This window comes from Myotis myotis, unplaced genomic scaffold, assembly GCF_014108235.1.
Source record: "Myotis myotis isolate mMyoMyo1 unplaced genomic scaffold, mMyoMyo1.p scaffold_m19_p_17, whole genome shotgun sequence".
Classification (NCBI taxonomy): domain Eukaryota; kingdom Metazoa; phylum Chordata; class Mammalia; order Chiroptera; family Vespertilionidae; genus Myotis; species Myotis myotis.
In genome coordinates, this window is record NW_023416321.1 from 21,682,417 (window position 1) to 21,707,012 (window position 24,596).

The window sequence follows — 24,596 nt, forward strand, 5'->3', positions numbered from 1 at the left end:
AGAGATGGTGTGGGTTCATCAGTTAATTTCAGGTGAAGAAACTGAAGCCGAGATGGGCAACAGCAGCCCAAGATCTTGTGGCCTAGGTGAGCTTAGCAGCCTGCTTTCTGGTTCTCCACCCTGGCTCTTCACCCCCGACTTCCATCGGGAAGGAAAGAAAGCATCCCTAAAAGGAACTCCCTTTAGTTGTCTGAAAATGGGAGCCTGAGCCCTTTAATTTCGGGTTCTTTTCAGAGATAGTCATCTTCCTTATCTCAAACATTAACTCAAATGTTTCTTGTGATGTCTCCAGTGTTTCCCTAATGCCTTCTTGACTCACTGGATATTATGGCTTGATACAGTACAGAGCAGTCCTCAGTTACAACCTTCATTCCTAAGGCGATTTTTTATATGGAAAACAAGCCTTGCTCTCAGTCCTCTTGCCATCAAAACTTGCACAATATATTGAGAATTCTTCCAATGGCTCAGCAGGCCCGACTTTCACAGTACATCAGCATTCACACTGTCTAAAGGAGCACTTGTTCACAAATCTACTACTTTAAAGTGATCAAAACTTAAATTTTAAGTTGGGTTGCCTCTCTTCCCCTCCCTTTTAATTCACAGAGGTGCTGAGGAAACAAAAGACCAAACTCAAGGAAAAGACCTTCCCCATAGGAAAGTGAGGCCATTTCCCTAGTCCTCCAATGGCTGCTATGATTTAGTAACTTATTTTTGGATCTTCTTCAAGCCTGCCTCATTCCATGTCTGATTCTTAATCCCTGGGGCAGGTGACATTTTAATACCCTAAAAAATCAGCTCAAAACAAAGCTTGAAAAAATTGGATCATCACATTTTTACATTCCCTCTTTTACATAAACTAGTTTGATGCAGCAAGTCTTTCTTCCTTCTGACGGATCCCAGATTAATGGGTGGTAATTATAAAAATACTAGAGGCCCGGTGCACACATTCATGCACCGGTGGGGTCCCTCGGCCTGGCCTGCAGGGATCAGTGGACCTCCGCGTCGCCCTAGCCTGGCCTTATCCGCCAGCTCGTTGGGCTCCAGCCTGCTGTCTGCATCGATCCCGCACAGCACAGCACAAGGTAGTGCACGATAGGCAAGCGGCCGGGGAGGATCCTGAGCCCGGGCTGGATGCTACGCCGCCCACCGCTCAAGCTCGCAGGGGGAGTGTCCATGGGAGAGGCTCGTGCTGCCACAGCTGTGAGCCTGGCATCTGGCACCTGTCTGTCAGCTGAGCGGTGCTCCCGCTGTGGGAGTGCACTGACCACCAGGGGGGCAGCTCCTGCATTGAGCATATGCCCCCTGGTGGTCAGTGTGTATTATAGCTACCGGCCAGTAGGCCGGTCACTTAGGCTTTTATATATATAGATTGGGCAGGGAACATCCTTGGAAAGAACTTCTACCCCCATTTTACAACCTCTTCTCAATAGTTCTCTTCTGAGATCCCCGGAACAGCATGAACAAAGCGTTTTCCCTTAGACAGATTAAGAGAAGGTTCTTCGATTCAGTAGTTTTGTATTAATTGCTCCTAAAGCAAATTGTTTCTTCAGCCAGAGACACAATTCTATGTTGAGATTCTAGACCTGGACCATTCTGCTGCTGAGATCGCTGTCCTTAAGATTTCAGCAGTAGAGTTTTTGGGTGTGTTTCGTGACCTTTTGTGCTAGCAAATAAGCCGTTGGAGGATTAAAATTAACTTTTCTCATCCTAGTTAAGGAGTGCTCTGCTCTGGAAACATTAGAGGGGGAAAAAAACATGCCCCAGTTTTGAGCCAAATACCAAGTCTAGTAGTGCTGATAATTTTTTCAACGTTCTTATTTAAAAATAATCTTTTTTTTTTTCAGGAATAGTAGAGAAAGTAGGAAAATATACATTAATCTGAACAAATTCTTCTCTTAAACTCAAAGAAGATTAAAGTTTTAAGTTACAAGTATTTGAGTGTATACTACTACTTTAAATTACTCCAAGTGGTTAAAGTATTAAAAGTGAACATACTGCTGCAAACTTCTTGATCTACAGATCTAAAGTAGTCACTCACTTTATCCTCTGTATCCTAACAGGGACTCAATAGAATATTCAATGAAGTCCTGGTATCATGTGTGTTAGGAGCCTTTGCATCAAGCTATCAGAATTGGTCATCTGCCACAAAGCCGGCTAGATAAATTCCCACAGTGACACACTCCTGGAATAGCCACTGAGGGACTCAGGTCACTACTACTTCATCCCTGCTGAGGAAGCACAAACCAGGCAAATTCTCACCACATGGCCTTTGCCCTCTGATCTTATATCCTACCTGTCCTCCCTAGGCCCAAGGCTCTGTGGGAATCCATGCCAGGCTGGCATGAATTATCTTCATGAGTTGTTTTCTTTCAAAGGTCTTGGGGAATAGGCTATAACCACTGAAGGGGGGAGTAGTCCTTTAGATTTCCTTTTTTTTTTCTTTTGAAAGTAGTATCAGCTATAACTAGAAAATCATTCCTTTATGTTTGGACAAGGAACATGGAGAGAAATTGTACTAAGTCATTCATTCCAACTCAAAAGCAAAAGCAAGCCTTTAAAGTGCTTCAACTCTCAGACTCAAATACAGCACCATCCATGATAGATACAAAGCGGTGCGATCAGAAGTTCCCTTGGCTGCCTTGATGGGGAAAGGATTCAAGAAGTACTTAGGAAGGCTGACAGCTCTCCAAAAGGAAGCTAATTCCAAAGAGATTTCCAAGTCAACATCCAAACCAAAGAGATGTGGAAAATTTCAGAAAGGCACCCTAACAAAACATCCCAGTAAAGTACCCTCACTCCTTTTTGCAAACCCACAACTGGTAGGAGCAAAGTTCCAATGAGACAGCTTTTTAAAGCAGCAAGTTGCAACCACAAGTGTGGTTACTCTTCCAACATTATTTTCTTGGAGAAAATTAAATGGGTGGGTAGGGAAGCAAACCGAAGACGACTGTAGTTTAAAAGTTCTGAGGCCTGGGAGGTGAGATGCATGGGACCTGGAGTGGGGGCCTCACAGTAGAGAGGAGAAATCTAACATTACTGCATAAGGTGGCTAAGATCTCTGGTTGCTCATCAGGCAGAGTGTATTGCTCTGTATTTGCAAAACTGCTCAATAAATTTTTACTGGCAAGGCAAAAGGAGAAACATCTGCTCTAGTCAAGAGCAGCTGTGGTCAGCAATAAGGCAGTTGGCACCAGGTCAATGCTTCTCTTGCTGGTAGGTGGTATTGTGGTCACCAGTAATTACTTTGGAGAATTTCATGGAGTCAAGGATAACTAAATGGACAAAGAACATTTTATTTTACTTTCTATCTTTAGCCCAAGAGCAAAAATTGTGACATGTTGTACAGAATTCAGAAGCCCAATGCAAGCCATATTTTTCATGGAAGAACTTTATACCTCAAAGACTGGAAACCCTTTAATGTAAGTATTTCAGACAAGAATGACCTCTTCACTCATTACTTCTGAATGAACAGTTCCTGTAGATTGCATTAGTCTTTAAGTGTTTCCTTCTGAAAGATATATTATAGAATACTATAAAGAAAATGTGAAAATTATATTTAGCAAATCAATAAATGGTTTAAGTTTCTAAAAACTTCGTCTTTGTCAAATTTGCATGGTATCTTTGAGTTGAATAACTCTACAATGAATAGAATTTGCAGTGTAAATAAAAGTCTGTTCAATGCACGCAGTTGTAATAATTTTTCACAGAGTGATGAATATCAGAAAGTAGCAGTTAAATTAATATACACTGTACTTAAAAAAATTAAACACTTGGGAAATAACCTTTTGAGCCACTGGAAAATGACAAAGTCAAAGACACATCAATCAAGTTAATTTCAGTACCAAAGCAATGCATTTTTCCCACTAGCAACTATATGGAAAAACAAATTAACCAAAATGGGTCTCCAAATGATGGGACAGAATCAGGCTCAAAGAGAACTTCATGATTGGTTGCCAATTAGGTTATTCTACACACTCCCACACCCACACGCAAAGGCAAAACTAGCCACATTCATTTTAAAAAAGAAAAAGGAAATTCTGTTACCATGAGAGAGGACTTGCAACAACAGCTATAATTCAGGTACATAGGCCATGCCAGGTGAGCCATGTCCCAAATGTTACTGGATATGCTATCCTAACACATTCAGTCCACCCTCTGACCACTGGGATGCTTAGAACACCCTTAGAAGATTTTGGAAGTAGAGGAAGAGACCCAGGGACTAATTTCAATCCACAGGTTGTGGCAAAAGTAGGTTTATAGTTGTTTGTGTAGAAAATAATAAGTAATAATACAAGAATAAACTCTGTGTTTCGCATACTCACAAACTATAAACCTACTTTTGCCCCACCCTGTATTTTAACCCGATTCCTGATTCAACCAGGTCCAGAATGCTGCTGTAAACCAATCGGGTGTGGGGTCAGGAAAGGTATAGGGCTGTCCCAGCACAGAAAAGAATCCCTGGTCAATATGTGGGTGGCCCACATCGGGGTCTCTGTGTCAGCCCTCTCAATCACTGTGGGACCTGGGGCAGATCACTCGAACCCTCAGAGCTTCCTTTTTGCTCAAATGAAGAGGTCAAAGGAGGAGGCCTCCCAGCTTTAACACGACGTTGGTCCACAAAGATTAGGTCTCTAGACCCTAAAGAGCTGTCCCATTGGCTTCACAGCCCTCGTAACTGGGAATTGAGCCCGAAATCTTTCAGTATAAGGGACGATGCTCCAACCAACTGAGCCACACTGTTATTTTTTATGACATAGTTTTGCTACCTTCAGGTTGCCATTTCCAAGCTCACGCCTTTGCTCATGTTACTGCCACAGATTGAATTGACTTTCCTTAGGTTCTTTTTTTTTTTTTTTTTTTTTTAACCCACTGAAAGCCTCTTCTTTGTCTTTTAAAGACACTACCTTCTAAAGAATTGGCAAAATAAATCCTAATATTGCCAATGATGGAATAGTTTGCACTCATTACATGAGATTATAAATGAAGTTCTCAAGAATCAGTTTGGAAGACATTGGGGTTAGTTTGTAAAGGCAGTGATCACCACTATTTCTTCTGCTCAACAATGGTTCAAAACCAAACCAAACCAAACAAACAAAAAAAAATACCGGGAGATTAATCCCTCTGAAAAAAAGTAGGTTGATTGCTAGAAGAGAGGATATGAATTCGAATTCTCCCTTCAGCTTCCTGAATTCCAGGCTTCATGCATCTCATGAGACTGTAACTATAAGTTCTGCCACAGCTCTTTGCAATAATTTGCATCCAGTGATGTCCTTCTAATTGGAGGAAGTATCTACACATCGCAGGCTAGTCAGTGAGGAAGTTCTTGTCATGTTGAAAACATCAAATATAAACAGAGGAGGGCTGGGGTCTAAGCCTAGCAACAGCACCCAAATATAGATTGGATTTAAAATAGACATGAACGTTACTAAAACACCACTATCAATATTTTTCTGTGCTTTAAGATATAGTGATTTGTGAAAGGGCTAAGCAGGCCATATCTAAGGGTCTCTTTTAGGTCTAATTCGGATATTTGAACTGTCTTCCTCAAGTTCTTGGCTTCTTGCTGTGGGATAACAAGAGCCATTTGGGTCTTGGGTGTACTTAGCGCTGGGAAACCATTCCCCTTTAATTAAAACACACTCATCTCCTGAATCTTATTCCATTATTATGAGAGGGCGTAGGTTTCTTGGAAAATGTAAGCATTTATTCAACAAACATTGTTTTCAACATCTAGGTGTTAAATGCTGTTAGTAGGGAGAGAAAGTACAATTTTTGAACTGGTTTTCCCTAAGAACTGTTCTTTTATTAGGCTTATTTACTTTCTTTTCTCTTCCATCATTAGCATAAAGAGTTAGCTACATTGTTGTTGTTTTTTTGCTGTGTGTGTATGTGTGTGTGTGTGTGTGTGAAATCAAACCATGAGACAACAAGTAGAGAACAACAGAGCCCAAGGACGTAGATGCAAGTGCTGGGTGATCAAACAGGCTGACCCACCAGCTTTGCCCATGCCTCCTATATGCCAACATACTAATCAGTAATAACAGCCAATTCTTCACTGACTTTCAGAGTCACTATCAAACCCCTAATGTCAAATCTATGAATTCACTGTATCTACTGTACTGAGGGTCCCCTAAAGACATCCTAATTGGATTGTAATTTCAGGTTGGGTTCATGAAGGGTGCGAGGTGGGGAGGAGGAGTGAGAGTGGAGTGAGAAGGAGCAGAAGGTTTCTCATGGCAAGTTTCCTTCATGCCCAAACAAAGGAAAATTCCCAAGGAAGAGTGGCATATTGAAATCTAATCACAAGCCGAACCTATTTTTGCCCTCGAATTCATCAAAATCAGTTTAAGAATAACAACCCTCAGTGCCTTTTAAGAATGCTTCTTTTGGGGGAAAGTTTTAGTTAAGAAATACTTCAGCGTGTTTGGGGTTAATTTAGGAGAAAGGAGTCCTTTAGTCCTAGAGCTCAGTGGCATGAGTAAAAGAATTTGGTCTCCTAGATAAGATCTGTTGTGAACTTCTTAGGGCATGCGTGGTAAAACGGGTAAGTTTTAAATGAGCATCAGCTACAACTCATTCCTTTCAATATCGTGGTGTAGCAGAAAGAATGTGGACTTTGGAGTCAGAGAAAACTGGGTTCAAAGCTTATCTCCTTCTCTTAGGCTGAATCCTCTCATCTGTGAAATAAAGACACAATTTTACCTGACAGGCTAGTTGTGGGGACCAGAAATTATCTTGTCCCCAGAGCAGGCATTTAGTACGTGGTAGCTCCTGCTATTATCATCAACATCATTACCATTATTATTTGAGGTGACATGGTTACAGTTCCCAAATATCCAAAAAATGGTCTTTAAAAAAATATTTTTTTATTGACTTCAGAGAGGAAAGCAGAGGGAGAGAGAGATAGAAACATTAATGATGACAGAGAATCATTGATCAGCTGCCCCCCGACTGGGGATCAAACCCATAACCCAAGCATGTACTCTGACCAGAAATCGAACTGTGACCTCCTGGTTCATAGGTCAACACTCAACCACTGAGCCACACCAGCCAGGCCCAAAAGATGCTTTTCCCTCCACCAAAATACCTGTCACCACGGCCATGTAATCGCCCCACAGGAAATACCAATGAAGGTATTTTCCTCTTGCACATATTTAAAGCTCAGGTAGAAGACGGCGGCTTGTGAACTTCCAGCACAGCAGTTATGGCTTCACATACCTGAGTGTTCTTTTAAAAAAACATATTCACATTTAAAAGGTCAAGTTGTAAAGCCATTTGATTAAAATAGTAATAAAAGAGTAAACATTAACTCACAACTTCTCCTTTGGTCTTTACTATTCCAAGTAGTATCACCTCCAGAATACGTTGCACCTTAAGACATTTTAAGATTATCTTGATTAAAATCTTTAAGTTCTTAATTTTAAGTAGGGAAACCTAATCTCCAAAAGCCACGGTGAGTACTTTCAGCATGAGCTAGATCTTAACAGGAGCATGTTATCCTCTGCTACGCCGGAGACATTCATACAGTGAAACATGATCACCCAAAGTAAACGAAATTCCCTTTCTATATTAATTTTAGAGCCACTGACAAAACGCAAATAATTAACGCCAGGAAGGGAAAATGGCTCATCACGAGGCCACCCTAGTTTCCAAAAGCACCATAAGTCATGGAAACTTATCTCTAGCATTTCAACAGTTTCCTCAAAGGTTTCGGAGCTCTCTGTTCAAGGCCTTGCAAACTGAATTAAAAGACAAAGCAAACAAATAAACCCCCTTGAAGACATGTACAGCTACGTCAGTACTTCAAACCCAGGCTTCCCTCTTGGATACGGAACTATCGTTGATGGAAATGCCCTTCAAGCTGGTTTCTCCTCTCCAAACTCGCTAGGCAGAGAACCTGTTTGAACCCAAGCTAAATAATAATGGTGGTGCTAATGGACTCCCACTATCTGTAATATGACAGTCTGCTATTTTATTCACTCTTGCTTTTGCTTTTCAAAAATAAGCTCACTAAATCAGCACCTACTTCTTCCCCTAAGAACTGTAAACCCAACCTATACGCCATGCATATGAAACATTGACACACAGACATGTTATATCGCTTCTATTGTTCAAAACATCCACTAATAAACTTAAAAACCTGAAGAACCCAAGCACTTGGATTTCTTATGTGCTTGTCTGGACTATCTGCAATATCCATTTCGATCTTTGCTATTTCTAGCCACAGAGCTATCACAGGAGTTGGCCTCGGGGCCCGGAGAGGAAATCTGGCTTCCACCTCTGGGACGCACGTTCCAGTGCTTATGTCTGACTGACCCTGCCAATCACCCCTCCCAGAAGCCGCAAGCCTGGCTTACAATAACAGAGTATATCAAAGAGGACAGGAAGGAAAACAAGAGGGTGGCGGGGTCAGCAGAGGACAAGAGCACGGTGAAGATGCCCTGTGGAAACCGGGAAGTAGGGAGGCATCGACTAATGGCATCAAATGTGTTTCTCAGAAAAGGCAACGTCGTAAATGCATATCAGACCTGAGCTGCCAGTCAGCTCTGCTACCGTAAAATCACGGTCGGAAGTGACTGGGAGAGCAGGTTGTCTCGTGATGACGGTACTGGTCAGGAAGAAATACTCTGATTCCCATGAACTTATTAGGACCCGTATGCTTCCACCAACTCAAGAGTGGTGATTGTTGCAGCTGTATATGGATCTCCAATATAAAGACCATTCATGTAAAGTAAGACTCTGCACTATAACCATCTAATTCAAGAACAGGGATATTCCATTAGAATCGAGTTTCCTGCCTCCATATAAAAATACGCCTAATTCATTCTGCATTATGATCATCAGCAAATTTAAAAGGCATAGTGAGTAGACCAGGAAAGTGGGAAAGAGCTGGGGAACTAGAGTCAGACTGGGTTTGAATCTTGACTCTGCCACTTAATGGGCTGTGTGATTCTGGGAAAGTTACTCAGTTTCTCTGAATCTCAGTTTTCTCAGAGAATTATCATGAGGACCTGACGTCCCAAGAGATGATGAACTTTCCACATATGTTAACTTATTATTATTAAAGGTAGCTATGTAAAAGCTAAAGAAAACTTGTCAATGGTTTCTTGATTTACCAATCAAGGCCACTCCCTTAGGCCTGGCAAACTTCTTTTCTACTACTTCCCTTCACATCCACTATGCAACTTTCCTGCCTCTGTTCCTTTATTTGTGCTGTTCCCGCTGCATAAAATCACTTTTAAAGCCACCTTAGAAGATTCAAGCCTACCTTCCTTCAAAGTTATTTCAATGACACCTTCTCCGATAAGCCTTTATGTATCTTCCCCATCCCCCTTCACAAAGTTACTGGCAATACTGAGTAACTTTTTGATAACAATTTTATGCCATCTATTATACCCACCTGTACAGAAATAGAGTATCTAGCACAGGGCTTTGTCCACAGTAGCACTTAATAAAGACTGGTTAAAGGAATAAACGAATAGCCATTATTCACTCTCTAGAATAAGATCGGAGAAGATGAACAACTTGCTTTCATCCTCCCACAGAACACGGGGAAAATGCCACGGCCTCCTTAACGTGGCAGTGGGCACTTACCTCTTTGCAACCAAGGAGTTAAAACTGAGTCCTGGGGAGATAAAAATCTCTGCTTTTACTGCTTAGTGTGGCTGCCTGACAAACGAAGACCCAGCTGCAATTGTAACATTCCAGGCTCGCAAGGCGCCAAGTTTTACTAACTATAGTTTACCGGTTCGACTGCTGCAGTCCAAATTCTTGTTTGGATAATCAGCCTTTGTTTGAATATGTTCAAAAACAGCACAGGCTAGCATTAGCCTCTGGGTATGTCATGTGAGCTGATTACCCTGTGGCTCCCAGTAGCAGAATCTCCTACACAAGAGGAGGATTATTTTCCTGGTATTACTGTTACGCTAACATATAATCAGACCCTTCCCTCAGTCTCCACATCTCCTCCACAGCCTCCCCCAACCTTTTTACTCCCGTCTTTTTCTTCTCTTTTTTCCTTTTTTAAAAATAATTCAAAAGTCTTCTTTCCAAGTTCAAACAAAGTTGAAAGGTGAAAAGGTCAAGAAAGTTTCATGGCTGAGGCTGTTTAGAAAGGGGTAGGACTGACTGGGGTCTCTAGCTCAGCCTCTGCTACAGGCTCGGAATTCTCATATTTCACTGTATTTCTGCAGCGCCCAATCGCCTTGACACAGTCTGTTTGGAATGAAATTAAGCCCTTGTTAATCATTTCTAACATAATAGCATAATAATAACTCTACCTGCCAAGCAATCATTTCATACACAGGCAACTCAAGTGGTTCATTTGTTTGTTTAAAAAAAAAACACACCCCAAATTCTCAAAATTGTACATTTTAATTGAAGGACACTCATTTGGGATCTGTCCGCAAGCCTGCCTGCAAGTCATTTGGCTACAACTAGTCATGGAGGATTCTGGAAACTCGGTACCCATCCTGTTACCTGGGCCTTGTCTGGCTATTCTTCAAGAGCCTGAAGCAGTGAGCACACTAATAGTGTTTAGGACAGGCCCTGGCCGGGTAGCTCAGTTGGTTAGAGAATCATCCTGATAAGCCAAGGTTGCAAGTTTGACTCCGGTCAGGGTCCATACAAGAATCAACCAATGAATGCGTAAGTGGAACAACAAATCTCTCTCTCTCTCTCTCTTTCTCTCTCTCTCTCAGCAATCAATAAATAAAAAATTTAAAGTGTTTAGGGCAGTGCCTGGCTGACAGAAAATGCTAAGCAGAATTTGCTATTATTCTTTTGGGGGGAGAAATCTTGACTTTAAGGTACACATCTAACAACCAGCGGGAACACTGCTGGCTGGGAGAGGCCACACATGGCTCAGAAAAGGCTGGAATGATTAGCCGCCCGTCATTGGGTTGGTGAAATAATGCAAACTGAGAAACTGAAGTGGGCACTCTGAACTGGTCTGGAATTGCAGGTGTAAATCGGTCCCCAGCAGCCCCTGCATGGCTAGAGGGAAGCCCACCAAAGGAGAAGGAAACCCCACTCCCTGGGAGGGAGAGCTGTTTATTTTGCAATTAACAACAGCAAAGGAACACTTTCTGAAATTTTTTCCTGGAAGGCTCAGAGTTTAATCCTATGCAACAGTTTGGTATTGGATCTGCAAGGTATTAGCAGCGATGACAGGTAGGAATGAGAGGACTTCTGAGCTGGCTCCAGTTAGAGAGGGGGATGGAGGGAACCCAGAAACACATTTTTAGGGCCAAAATTCCAAACTGCAGTAATCTAGGATCTGAGAGAGGAGAAGGAAGAAGAGGGAACTGTATACTGGAGCTCAGTGGGAAATATTCAGGAAGTGAGGTCTAATGATGGCAGGTTCACCTTTTATCTGCTCCTCTGTGTTCTTGCTCCATACTAGCTGGAGCAAAGGAAGGGAGTTTCTATTGTGCATTTCTACAACTTCTAAGAGGCTAATGTTTAGACCTGTGCTTGTCTTTAACATCAATGAATTCTATCTTCTACTAACTAAAATCACACTGTAACTTAAGACCATTTCTTCCCTCCCTGATGTGGGTACTGAATGACAATAATAATAATAACAATAATAATAAAATCCCGTACTGATTTTAATAAAGCTCAATTCGGATTAATTAGAATTTCAGAATGCCACAGCTGGAAGAGCTCTTCAAGAAAGATCAAATAAAGTAGAAGTGCCTCTGGGGCCAGAAGTGGGGCCAGAGAAAGATTTTCCCTGTAGCCTCCATTAATGAAACCTCTTCACGTGTATCTGTTTTATATATTGGGGTCCTGTTGGAGAGGAGGGTTGAAGAGGGAGGCCCTCAAAACCAAAGGGCTGGTCCAATCCTTTCATTTTCAAGTTGAAAAGCATGGGACAGGGAGGCTGGGACGCGCCCCAGGCCCGCAGCGAGGGGAGGGCAGGGCTAAGACAAGAATCCCTCTCCAGCCTGCCTGGCATCATCTTCAAACCATATCTGTTGCTCCACCTTTGAGGGGAGCCCTCCTTTTACTGTGTTTTGATCCCAAGTCTGCGACCTAGAAAGAAACCCTCCTTAGAAATATTTAACTAGCACAGTAAGTCAAGTTAACAGTCATTTTTAGATCTGGACATGGAACTAAGACAAGCCTGGTTGATGGCCATCTTTAGTGGTAAAATCACTTCTGCGAAAGCCATTAGCTACAGAGTGTTCTGGGAAGCTCGGATTATACAGCAAAACCTATAAAAGCCGAGGTCAGAACTTCTCCCCGGGGCTCAAAGGTGTGAAGCTTCCGAAATGAAACTCGGGCATTCAGAGCCTTCCCAATGAGCTCTAATCCTCATCACCTCTTCTTCCTGCTCCCTCAAAGGGTATTGCTAGATAATATGGAGAAAAACAAAGAAAAAGAAGTAGTTTTAGCCTCTTGTTAAGTGGTGTCGAAGTTTATCGCACCCCAATTAGTCACACAGCTTAGGCCCAAGGGAGAGCAGTGTAGCTACAGACCATTGCAAAGGAATGACTTGGTGGGGGCCTAAAACAAACACTGAAGCACATGGTTCCATCTGGAAATATAGTCAATGGGGAAGCAAATTCCATGAAATTCCAAAACGATGCCGGCGACATAATTTTGTATCTTACAATAGCAGCTCAGACTCAGGCGAGCTGCGAGGCCTGCTAAATAGATGTAGGGCTGGAAAATCATAATAAAGGAAAGAATTACTTTAATAATGGTAATAACAATTATTTCCACTACACAAGGGCTGAAGATGCTATATAAAATAAAGCAGCAATGGAGAAGAGAGACAAAGACTGGGAATAAAGCAGGGCTTGCAAAGAATTTCCCACCATGTTGCTTGTTTGGTTTGTTGTTGTTTTCCTTTTAAGAAAGAGAAAATGGGTCCTGGAGCCTCAAGATGAAACTCAGGACGTAGGGTTTCTGGAGGTTTTCTTCACAAGCAAGAGGGTTCTCAGGGCAGCACTAGCACGCGGGCCTGGAAATGAGTTCCATTCAAGGGTCTGCCAAGCTGCTGTAAATGCAACCAAGATTCCTGGCTGAGACTGCTTTTCTGTCCATAAAAGAAACCCCATCCCCTGCTAGATAATGGTTTTGAGGGAAATTAGACCCTTATTCACTCTTTTAAAACACTTTTATTTTATTTATTGATGCTAGAGCGAGAGGAAGGGAGAAACATCCAGTTGTTGTTCCACTTATTTATGCATGCATGCATTCACTGACTGCTGCATGTGCCCTGGCCGGGACCAAACCCCCAGCCCAGGTGCATCAGGGTGAGCTGCCCGGCCAGGGCCCTACTCACTCTTTTTTTGCCCAAATGTATCTAGTAATAAAACATTATTCCCAGTGTCTACAGTGACAATAAGACCTGCATGCGAATCCAAAATTATTCGTTTCCAAGCTCCCTGGGGAACTAGGCCCACTGTGCACGAATAACACAACCACTAACTTTGTGGACTATTTTTTTTTTAATATATTTTATTGATGTTTTACAGAGAGGAAGGGAGAGAGATAGATTGTTAGAAACATCGATGAGAGAGAAACATCGATCAGCTGCCTCCTGCACATCTCCCACTGAAGATGTGCCCGCAACCCAGGTACGTGCCCTTGATCGGAATTGAACCTGGGACCCTTCAGTCCGCAGGCCGACGCTCTATCCACTGAGCCAAACCGGCCTCGGCTGTGGACTATTTTTTAAAACCACCTTCTTCCTTCTTTTGAAGCTAGGACTCACTGAACCCACATGGTTTTGTGTGATAGATCTGTAACTCAAGAAAGACATGGGTAGGAACAGCTTTGCCACTTCCTGAGTTTCTAACCCTGAGCAAGTGCCTGAACGTGACAAAACTCGTTTCTTATCTGTAAAATGGGAACAGAAGAGAGCGATTAAAAAAGAAATATGACCTCTACCGATGTTTGCTTTAGTGCAGTATTTCTGCGGGTATGTAGTGATAGGCCAGGGAAAGCTATTTTGCTTGAAAATTTTAGGGGAAAAGTAAATTTGATAGACAAATGACATATATCCAAACAAACATCCTGGTATACATGCAGAAGAGCATAGAGTAGCAACACTAATTTTATGGTAAAATCCCAGCTTCAAGAAAAGCTGTGTCTCTAGTACTGGGGGCTGGGCAAGGGGGACACATAAGCATCTCTCCTCTGCTGTGGAAGCCACTTAAAAGGAGGCATTTTAGAAGCACAAGAATGTGGTTCGCCACTCGGACTAGGGCTGCCTACAAGAAAAATTGCTGCATTTCCATACAGAAAATTGGTCTGTGACTTAAAAGGTGGCAGCTTTCGTTCCTTAGGATAATATCCAATGACTCTGGAAAAATACTGTACTTATTGGACCTTTTACTTTAGTGCTTTCAAATCCTTTGAACAGATACTATAAATTATGGTTTCCTGTGAAGGCAGCTTCTCTGGTTAAAGATTTCAATGTGTCTATAGTCTCCTCGATAATTTTTCAACACCACTGGGGCTTAACAGAATCTCACACCAAGATGAGACGGGGTTGTCCTAACTCTGAGCCGGTTCAAGGCTTCGACTAGAGTCAAGTCCCACACACAGGAGTCACACTTTCCAACACAAGGAAGGTCCTACTGCCCTTCCTACTGGGGGTGGGGGGGTGTGGGGGGGAGACGGGGGAACGGGGAGAAGCAAAAATATGCAGAAACGAGTGCAAAAACAGAGGCAAGCGTACTAAAAGGCAAAACTCCTTAGGGTAGAAAACCTGAAAGGAGAGTGTCCAGGGGTGTGTGTGTGTGTGTGTGTGTGTGTGTGTGTGTCTATGCACTTAGTTCCCTGGGAGCTCCTCGCAGAGAGGAGGAGAGGGCTGTTAGCATCCCTGCAGGCACTCTTCTTCCCACTCAAGGACGTCTCTGCACACTCCCTTTCTATGTTTGATCTCAGTGCAAATCTTACACAAAACCATGAGGAGAGCAAAAGAAAATCATTGTAGGAAACATAAACAGCAGAGAGAGTTCTGTTTCCCAGGGAAAAAAAAGTAGTTTTCTGATTCTGAAAACCTCTCCTCAAAGGAACAGGCACTTCCCTGAGTTGAGACCAGTGAGCTCCAGCCTGACCCACTGGGGTAGGGTAACTACAGGAACTTTGCCCGATTTCTTTCTTGGCTTCCTGCCCTTCTCTCAGCCATGTGACCTCAGGGCAGGGCAGGTCTCCCAGCCTCCAGGACCGGGCTCTACTCTACCTGCTTGCCTCACCTTATTCAATGGCAAACACAAATTCCTTCCAAAGCTAAAGCGCTTTTCTTTCTCAAATCCCGCACAGTCCCTCCGGTTCCTCTGTCCTCAGTATAGTTTTTGTCTGAGGGACATGCTTAGGCTATAGTAGCATTAGTGACTACCCACAGGGGTCAAATTAATTCTCTTAATCTGGGATCCAGGGGTGGATATCCAAGGGGTCCTGGCTCCCCTGAAAGCATACGCAACTTTGTGTGTGTATAAGAAGTCTCCGCACTTATTTCTGGAGAGATGTCATAAATTCCAGAGCAGCCTGTGACCCCAGAATATTAGGAACCACTAACTTAGCCTTTCTAGGTTTAGGTTTGGAATATGCACCCCTCTAGAACAGTCTGTGAGGGCTCATTCAGGTAATTCCTCTATCCAGAGATGAAATACTGGTCTAGCCAAAATCTAGTCATCCTAACAGAATAACATTGGCATAAAAACGGGGTAACCATAACCTCTATAAAGGGGCTGAAAATAATGAGTGGGCTCCATTATATCATATGTAAAGAAACTAGATCCTCTGAACAATCACTAATAATTGAGCTCCCATCCTCCTTTGTTGGTTGCACCCATTAAAACAGGAATAAATACTCCCTTCATCACCATCTTAGATCATGCTAAGGTCTTAGGTGGCAAAAGAAGCTGGGAGAGTAAACTGATTACATATATATATCAAGTACAAGCTACCTAAGTGTTTCTGGATTGTAGGGATAAAATGTTCTGGGCTTATTATTCCTCCTTGATCCAAAGAGATGTAAGGATCTGGCTTCAATTAGATACTTTAAGCTAGTAAAACTACATCCATAAAGACACACTTATAGACGAACTTAAAACTAAGATAATTAAGATGCTGATGAATTCCATTCTTTTTCTTCTCCTTTATCATCCATTTGCCATCTATTTGAAAGGGGGGGGGGGCTTTATTCCTTTGTGAACCAATGGTGGCAAAATTAAATAAATTACTCTAGAAGGATCCTCACAAATTGTTACTGATACAGTGAATTTGGGGGGATGAAGTGTACAAGTTCATGACCTCTGACACCATGACCACTGGCTAAAACCAACACAAGTGTAAAAGGTAAACTTCAGAAGGAACTGGAATGAGATCAGTGCTGGGAATTCAGACAGCCACTCATTAAGTGGAAAGGGTCACTATTATATTTAGCACAGATTCTGCGTTCTTCTAAGGTTGTTAGACTTGAATACAAAGGCAGTTTTGGTCAGGAAATAATAAAAGGGGTGATGAGTCTTATGTCTCAAAAAAATAAAAAAAGCCAGAGTAAAGCTTACATGTGCCCCTGGATGGGCTTGCTACCAGTGATGGCTTTCATCCTATACCATCGCTAACTAATCTGTGGCTGACTGAGCACAAAATGTATTTGTATTAACTTCTTCTGACATGGCAAAAACACCTGTAAGGGGTAGCTATGGAGATCAGCATGGAATGGCTTTTGAGTTTAATTCTAAGGTTCTCTCTTTGGGTTCATAAAGCCACAGGCAGAAGAGTAGCGGGATGGGTTCTGCAGGTAGAACTGTGCAGCCAGGGTGTGGCTGAGCATTCGAAAGATGGCTTGTCTGAATGGAGGCGGGCTGGAAGTATGAAATATACAGCAGATCCTGAAGAATTAGCATGGGAAAGAGAATATAATGATGAAATTAATAATTTTTATATCGACTAAAACTTAAAATGGCATTTAGATGCACTGGGTTAAATAAAACACATTAAAATTCATTTTACCTGTTAGTTTTTATAGACCAGGAACCTGAAGAACAGAGATGATAAGAACAGACATGCTGAAGATTACAGAGGTAAGAAGTGGGTGAAAGTAAGATTCAAATCCTGACTAACCAGCTGACTCCAAAAATACAGGAAACACTGCAAAGTGCTAGTACTCAGAGCCCTACACTCTCGAGTCTAGCTTACTTTTCAAGTGTTCTCTCCTTGTCCCACCTTGTCCCACAGGCAAACATGTACATAAAATAAGAAAATGCATAAACAGGAAGAGAGACAGGCCCCAGGGCAGACAGGAGAAGGACTACCCGGGCAGCTTGCAAAACATCCAGGACCTGATTAGAGGTGTCTTCATAGAGTTTTTAATTGTTTTGAATATTTATTATAAAACAAGCTAAAAGCAAAATTAATGTGTGTAGGAAATACATTCCATAATCACCACCCACAGGTATGATTAAGGAAAGGGAGATATCATACTGGTTTTCTTCAAACTGAAGAATTAACCCACTGGATTTAGGAATAGGCAACCTTGGGGGGGGTGGGCGGAAAGCGCTAGACATGTGTATACATAACAGAAATAGTAATATTGGCCCCTTTTAAGCAAGCACATAACTATGAGCTGGGCACTGTGCTATAATACAATATCATATTTAATCCTCAACAATCTTATAAGTGGGTTATAATTCTTATAACAATTTTCATTTTATAAACGAGGACGCTGAGGCAGAGGGAGGTAAATCCACTCGCTCGTTAGTGATGTGGTTAGCTTTCTAGCTCCAGGCTTCACATATTTCACCATTATACTCTCCTCTAGGCCATATTCTGGTGGTTTTCCTCTTTATATTCTGTAGAACTCCTGCAGTTTTCTTTATTCAGTGCCTCACAGAAGACCCTAAACACAAGCACATCTAATAAAGCCTTTTTAAGAGTGGTCTTATTTGGGGTAACAGTCCCCATCGCAGCAGGCAGAGCAGCCTTAGGAAGGGGCCCCGCTGTAGGAAAGCCAACGGGAAATCGGCTGGGACCTTCCCAGGAATCCATCTCCGAGCGTGTCCCAGAGGTGTTCTGGCGCTTTTTCTTCTCTAACCTTGATAATCAGACTTATCTCTTAATAGACAAAGTCATGCCTCTGCTGGTGAGGAGAAGTTAAGAATCTTTAATCTCTGAAGGACAGATGATAGCCTTGCACTATCAGTTTGGATGGGGAAGAGGAGGCTGTGAAATGGCCTTAAGTGTCTGATAGGAGATTTTCTTAGGCAGCCTGAAAAAAAACACACAAAAAACCCCCACAAACCTGTGGAGGGTGATAATGATAAAAACCAGTTCTAAGTAGGTAGACCTTAAGTGAAGGCAGTCGCTCTCAGACTTCAGAAGGAAGTATTATTAGATCTCCTGCAAAAAGAGCCAGGTAGCCTACTGTTTCTATGTCCCTGAGAAGGGAGGTTGAGGGAGAGAAACAATTATAGCAGCTGATGTCTGCACTGATACTTCCAAACCCTGAGATGCTACACTTTTCTTTTTGTTTTATTAAGTTCATGGGGGTGATATTGGTTAATAACATTATATAAGTTTCAAGTGTATAATACATCACCTGTATATTGCATTGTGTGCTCACCACCCAAAGTCTAGTCTCCCTCCGTCACCATGCATTTACCCCCTTCACCCTCTTCATCCTCCTGCTTCCCTCTGGTAACCACCCTTCTGTTGTTTATGTCTATGAGTTCGTTTGCTCACTTATTGCTTTCTGCTTTGTATCCCACATATGAATGAAATCATATGGTTTTAGTCCTTTTCTGTCTAATTTATTTCACTTAGCATGATATTCTCAAGATCTATCCAAGGTGTGGCAAATGGCAGGGTTTCATCCTTTCTTATGGCTGAGTAGTACTCCATTGTGTATATGCACCACATCTTCTTTATCCAATCACCCATCAAAGGACCCTTAGGTCATTTCCATGTCTTGGTGAACTTTCTAAATGGCACACAGACATAGTTTCCTCGGGGGAGCCCTCCTGATTGGACTGGGTCCCTGCATCACACTAAAAACTTCAATGTGTTAGCCACCATTTCCCCCTTCCATTCTTACCAGCAGTTCCCTTTGGGAACCCTGATGACCTTGGACATAGATACGGTGCCACAGCTGAGAGGTCAATATAATTTCTTCTTTTTCCACTTCATTTCACTACCTCATTGTCTTAGTAAAGAGGATTCTAGGAAGAGCAGATATCCACCCCCTTCACCCTCAGATTTCAGGTTTTAAGTTACTAGCGGGAAATTCAATCACTTTGTTACATCTGAAACTCAAGTAAGAGAACCAAAGCACACGAATCAGCAGTAATTCACTGTACTTTCAATCTGGAGATGTATTTCACAACAGCAGAGAAAACCCCAGGGTATCACACAGCCATCAAACACGGTCCTCACGTGTGGAAAGCCACTTTCCTCTTTTGTGTGCCTGCCGGCCATTAAATAAAACCCTGAAATGTGGGAAAGCTAGAAAACAGGGGCTCTGGGCATGGCGTTCTCCAAATAGATTTCCTGCGACTCCACCAAATGAGAACACTTCAGTTTTAACGACACACCAGGAATTTTCTCGGAAAGGTTCTGGGAATGGCAGACTTATTCCTGGTTAGACCCTCTCTCTGGCCCTACACCCCCCCCCCCCCCGCCCCCCACAAGGACTCATTTTTCCTGCCCCCAACAGGATGGGAAGAAAATGTCCTTAGGAGACCTTTCCTTTTTTATATTACACAATCTCATCTCTGGAATTCAAGTCCTAGGACTGCTCAGCCCAAATAAGAAGTGCTTGTCACCAGGAAGGAGCCCTCTAAACAAGCAGCAGCTGGATGGGAAAAGAGGGCATGTCAGCCCCAGCCCAAGCGGGGCTTTCTCACGGCAGCTATTTGCAACCCTCCAAGGAGCTACAGAGGCTGCCCATTAAAACCCTGTTAAAACACTTCTGATGTTGTCAGCAGCAGAGAGCTGAAATAGCACAGTGATCGCCGAGATGCTATCTGCCTCCAGCAATTCCAGGGCACTGTCAATACTATGAGCAAGGAGGTACAAGATAAGCAACAACCCAATTTCTGCATCAAAATTTCATAAACTCCCTGAGCTGGCAGCACCAGTCATGTGGGCACACGGCGACCAAACCAATGGACCACCTTGGGGAGAGGAAGGCCTTTATGTGGAGATCTGGCCCCAAAGTCCTGATCCTGTATATTGCTCAACTCTCTCCCTAGGAAATGTGCCCAGACAGAAATTACTAGAATGGTCCTCGCCAGGGCACCACTGAGCACTACTTAAGGCATGGGATTTATGACTAAGGTTCCTTCTCAGAGGTTGTATGTTCGGAGGGTAACTTGCTCCACCATCAGCCACCCACCTTTATCCCCCATGAAGGAGAGTCCAAAGCTATGGAAAAGGCTCTCTAGAGCCTGCCTGATTTCGTACTTCCCTGCTCTGTTTCCGACTTCTTCTGAAAATGTTACTTACAGAGACCAGAATTTTAATTATTTCTTTGTTGGCAAATGTGAAGAAGACATTTTACAACTTTTTGGATTCAAGTGGCAAACAGCAGGTGATACAGGCTAACGCTAATATTTGAGAAGCACAGGTCCTTCTATCACTCCACCTAGCAGCTCCATTTGGCTCCCCCAACTCTAACACAGGGAGATAAGTGGGTAGCATCCTAGCTGGTACACGTTTGGGGTGGAATGAGCACGGCTGAAAATTAAACTGGCACAAGTGCAGAGGGGACCGGGGCAAATCGGGCCCTGTGGTCAGGCTGCTCCGTCCCTGTCCCCGCAGCAAACTGAGGCCTGGAAAGTCATGTGTTGAGATAGGAAGTGAATAAGTGGCTATTTCCTCACAGAACTCACAGCAGGATGGAAAGGAGATGCTCAGCCCACCAGCTGGGCGTCCTGCTTGCCTACCAGCAAACACCAGGCTGCCTGACCCACAGTGATCATGAAGACAACTGTGCGGGCCGGGCCCTGACTCCTTAGGGGTGGGGCCACAACATTAGTAACAAAGAAACAGAATTTCCGGAGGATGAGGCCCAGAAATCAGGATTTTTAAAAGATTCCCAGGTGATTCTAATGTGCAGCCAAGGTTGAGAACCACTGCCTTAGAGGAAGGAAGCCTTAACAAGGTGACTACAATGCAGATGCAACTACTCATTGCAACCTTAGGTGCAGGGTCCTAGGAAATTTACCAGAAGCCAAGGGTATGCTGGTCTCGGGTCCTATTGTCTGGCTCTAAGATCCTGGAGGACAGACAGAAGGGGGTTTGGGCATTTTCCACTTTCAAAGGAAAGAAGAGAAAAATTTAAGGGAACCCCCAAAAAGGGAAGAATTCAGACTACAGTCTTTCAGCTAGGGAAAGGCGTGTTACTTAACCCTTTGAAGGCTGCTACTCACTGTGACAGTGAGCTCCCAGCAGCCTAGGAGGGGCAGCAAGGAGGGGACTTCAGGTGAGAAAGTCAGGGCGGCCAGCTCCTGAGGTGCTCAGTTCAATTTCTCGCCACCCAACATGTATCATTTCTTCATTAACTGTCCCAGTGCCCCTGGTTCTGGCCGGATCAAGACCGTGACAGCTTAATTAGATGGTAAGCGCGGTGATGTTATGTGGAGAGCGAGTGGGAGAAGATCAGACGAGCCCGGGAATTCTGGTGGTAACCAGTGCACATGAATGCGTGGTGGCCAGTCACAGCAAAGCTCATTCAAAAGCACACAGGCCTCTCAGAGGAGCAATAAACTAAGCAACCAAAACTATTTTAGGGGAAGTTCTGACACTTTCCTTTGGTAATTTATTTTGTGCCCGGCATTAGGATTTTTTTTAAAAGTCATTTTGAGGAAGGGAGTGAAAAGGGCTAATGGAAGTATGAGACATTACATGATCAAGGAAAATATTTCTCAAGCAAATCGACAGGACAGAGGACTCTGCCCAATGCTGGCAGCTCTAAGGTAACCAACCTGGGATAAAAATAAGGACTCTTGGAGTGTGCCCCGGTATTGGGAATGCCCTTCAATTATGTGTCCATTCACTGGCTCCAAATAACCATGACAGGGACAAAACCATTTCTGCTCTCAGTTCCTCTGCATCTTTTTTCAAGAAAGGTTTCCTATAATTTACATGTCTCGGGCAAGCCAAACTCAGCCACAGAAATGATTTCTGGCTCACAATATGCTTCCCAAATGCTTCCAACCCAGGGTAAGGGCTGGAAATCATTCCGGTGGGGAAGGCATCCATTCTTTTCAGGAACAGATCGAAGGATCTGGAATTCAGGTAACGGAAAACCTGCATGAGTGTGTGCTGAGATTCTTCGTGAACAAACAAACATTTAAATTCTGTATCTTGGTGGAACAGTGTCTTTGAAAATTATCTTGCCTCATATAAAATCAACAAATATTTGCTGACTTGACTAATTCATATGTATAATAACATATGCTATACTCCTAAACGCGTTTTAACTCGGTAACTCCTTTCTAAACCTTTTTATTTATTTATTTATTTATTTATTTATTTATTTATTTATTTATTTATTTATTTATTTATTTTAACTTTAAACTTCCATTTTGGTTAAAGCCAATTCTGGAAGAAGAAAGTCCCCCTTCCATGCTTGAGTTAAGGCAAATCTGATAAAATGGTGACCTAAATCCCAACAGCGGCATCTTCTATTATAAATAAACACATACGCACACCACCCTAATCCACTCAGGTGTCAGGCTATGCTCAGTTTCTGGACATCCCACAATGCATGAAGGAATCTCCCTTCTAGGTTAAAGTTTCATCGTAGGAAATGGGAATAGAAGATTCGCACTGTGCTGCCTCACATGAAACACTGCTATACCTCCAAGGGAAGGGACATGGCTATCAGAGAGATCAGTATGAAATGAAGAAATATAATCAGTAAGATATTCAGCAGACTGTTCTGGAATATAAGAGATCTACTCCTGAAGGAACCAACACATGATTATTTTTTAATATTGTAGAAAAGTGGACGTATATATGACCCTGAAAAGCAAAGAGATCCAACTAAGACAGAGGTTTTCAAATTGGGCTGTACACTGGAATCATCCGGAAGTCTGAAAAACACTGATGCCTGCACTCTGACCTCACCTGTTCTGAGTGTGGCCTGAGTATACGGATTCCAAGGTCCCCAAGGAATTCTGATGTGAGGCCAAGGTGGAGGGAGACCATTACGCCAAGAGTTGTTGATGTTCACATCTGATAGAGCATGGATGTCATAAACCGAGGGGTGAAAACCATAGTGAATGTGAAAGACATGGACATGGGGAGAGGTTAATGGTAATCTTCCACATTTCTCTTAATTCTAACAACTTTAATGGGAGCTCAATTAGCTTTAAAAAGGTGGGAAAATATGTCCTTCTGTACTCGAGAGTCGACAGCATAATGGACGTTGGTTCCCGATCCATTCAGGGGCAGCACTGCACACGTGTGTTGGGAGACTTCGATTCAAATGGTGTCCGCGTGTCTCAAGTGATATACCAATAGAATTTCTACTAGAGGGGACCTGGACGGAGGTCAGGAATCGCAGTGTAGAGGCATGAAGTGTCAAAGGACAGAGAGCTAGTTAGTAACAGAGACAGATGAGAATGCAGACCTGCAGATTCCCCATCCAGAGCAAGGAAAACCAACAAAGCAGGATGATGCCAATGACTCCTATAGTATTTTTGCTGATGGGTTTCAGAAGGGATTGTTTCCCTCTCAAAACAGTTAAAGCACTAGACATAGAGGAAATGCATCCTTGTCCTCCACTCTCAAGAAGCTAGCTCCCTGAACTGAGGAAAAAAATCAAGCCAAGGAGTAGATTAAGAAAAACTATAATAGACTACATGCGAAATGAATCGGGTTAGTTACATTCCCTGCTTATCTGCTCCAGCTAGCCAAAGAGACCCTGATGAGTTCTTTAAACGTTATGTAGTGAGTATGAGAGACATGTAGGCTATATTTCTTCCTCTTAGAGGGTAAGCCTGTGCATTAAATACATGCAAGTGATAAGGTTTATAAGAACAAACGTTATTGCAACATACATCTGTATGGTACACTCACAGCCAGAGAATGTCTTTTTGAATAGCCAGCTTTCAGAATTTCCAGGAAAGCCACTGTTAATTCTAAGGAATCATTCCAACAATGTATTCCTGCAGAGTAAGCTTTGAAAGCAGTCATCCTGTGAGGTTATGCAGGGTCGCTAGCCTACTCCAGCCATCATTCTCTTGCCTTTCACGTTAGGAAGCATTTGGCTGCCAGAGTACTCTACCCATCCCTCCGTCCCATCACTGCAGAACTTTCTGGGACAATTACAAAAAGGCAGATGGCAGAGTTTAGTATCTCATTCAGTTCTCCCCTGCTTGTCTCCCTTAGAGTCACTTATTAGGGGCTGCTATGGTTTGGTCTCATGATGTACTCAACCACACCCATCATACTCAAAACTTGTGAATTCTAATCCAGTCTCTGGCACATGTGTATCTGTCTGTCTGTCCATTCATCATTAATCATGAGACTTTCAAAAACAATTTGATTAAAAAGAAAAAAAGACGTACATCTAAGATAGTTAAAGGTCAGAAAGAGAGATGAGCTGTACAACTTAGAGG

General features: G+C 42.8%; 1 protein-coding gene and 1 long non-coding RNA gene across 13 annotated transcripts in view; both read right to left on the reverse strand.

The window, feature by feature from the left end:
* Positions 1-4,257, reverse strand: part of LOC118671658 — a 55,791-nt gene extending 51,534 nt beyond the window's left edge. The window contains exon 1 of the long non-coding RNA XR_004972801.1: positions 3,396-4,257. This is a non-coding gene — a long non-coding RNA (uncharacterized LOC118671658). The remainder of the gene's footprint in view (positions 1-3,395) is intronic.
* Positions 1-24,596, reverse strand: part of BCAS3 (BCAS3 microtubule associated cell migration factor) — a 473,254-nt gene that overhangs the window by 109,034 nt on the left and 339,624 nt on the right. The window lies entirely within an intron of this gene.